Source organism: Gossypium hirsutum, chromosome A04, assembly GCF_007990345.1.
Source record: "Gossypium hirsutum isolate 1008001.06 chromosome A04, Gossypium_hirsutum_v2.1, whole genome shotgun sequence".
In the NCBI taxonomy this organism is placed as follows: domain Eukaryota; kingdom Viridiplantae; phylum Streptophyta; class Magnoliopsida; order Malvales; family Malvaceae; genus Gossypium; species Gossypium hirsutum.
The window spans coordinates 22,781,582-22,782,672 of record NC_053427.1 but is presented as its reverse complement, the minus strand read 5'-3'; the positions used below and the strand labels follow the sequence as shown (position 1 = coordinate 22,782,672).

The 1,091-nt window shown below is 38.6% G+C and overlaps 1 non-coding gene across 1 annotated transcript; it reads left to right on the top strand.

Moving 5' to 3' along the window:
- The first annotated feature begins 772 nt into the window (after positions 1-772).
- On the top strand, positions 773-879 carry LOC121228517 (small nucleolar RNA R71). Its single transcript, XR_005926093.1, has one exon. It is a non-coding gene; the product is annotated as a small nucleolar RNA R71 (small nucleolar RNA).
- Positions 880-1,091: the final 212 nt, after the last annotated feature.

Genomic DNA, 1,091 nt, shown 5'->3' with positions numbered 1-1,091 from the left:
GATATGTTTTTTACTCAAATTTCTTAGATTCTCAGTAGCACTCGGCAAGTTTCCTTGCGGTCTATTATGAAGCTCTATAGCTAACTGACCCATTTGGTTTTCCAAACCTTTTAATGATGCTGCTTGGCTTTCAATCAAACCATCGTTCTTTGCCATGTATGCTTTTAACAAGTTCTCCAAACTATTTGATGCCTCAGCTTGAGGTGGTTTTGGAGCTTGCTGATTAAACCCTTGAGATTGGTTGGGTTTATACTGTAATAGGTTGTTGTTCGGTCCATTTCCTTGGTTGCTCCAAGAAAAGTTAGGATGATTACGCCATGAAGGATTGTAGAAGTTGGACTGGGGTTATTGTCTACTCCTTTTTTGATGTTGGTTTCTCAAATAGTACACTGACTTGGGATTTGATGGACAATTCTCAAAAGAATGACCTTCCCCACAATACACACAAGAAACTAATTCAAACAGACTTGGTGGCTGAGCTACAAAATGACTAGCACTATTATTTGTAAACTGTTTTAACATAGAGGAAATAGACAATACCTGAGTTGATAACAAAGTGAGGGCGTCAACTTCATGAACTCCAGCTAGACGTCTTCCTGAAGCTATTCTATTTGTTGGCCATTGATAGTTATTACTCATGATCCTCTCGATGATCTCATAAGGCTCATTATAAGACTTAGACAAAATTGTACCATTCACAGAAGCATCTACCATCAATCTTGTTTATGCATTGAGACCATAATAGAATGTCCCCAACTGGATACAATGAGGAATCCCATGATGAGGACACTTACAAAGTAACTCCTTAAATCGCTCCCAAGCCTCATACAAAAACACGTCGTCCAATTGTTGGAATGTTGTGATCTCGTTCCTCAACATAGCATTTTTTTCTAGGCGAGAAATACTTAACCAAAAATCTCTCTGCTAATTCTTTCCATGTAGATATGGAACTTAGTGGCAATGAATTGACCCATTCTCGTGCTTGATATTGCAACTAGTTCAGAAACAACTTCAACCTTAGTGCGTCTTTAGTCACACAGGCTATCTTGAATGAATCACTCATCTCCATAAACAATCGAAGGTGGAGATGC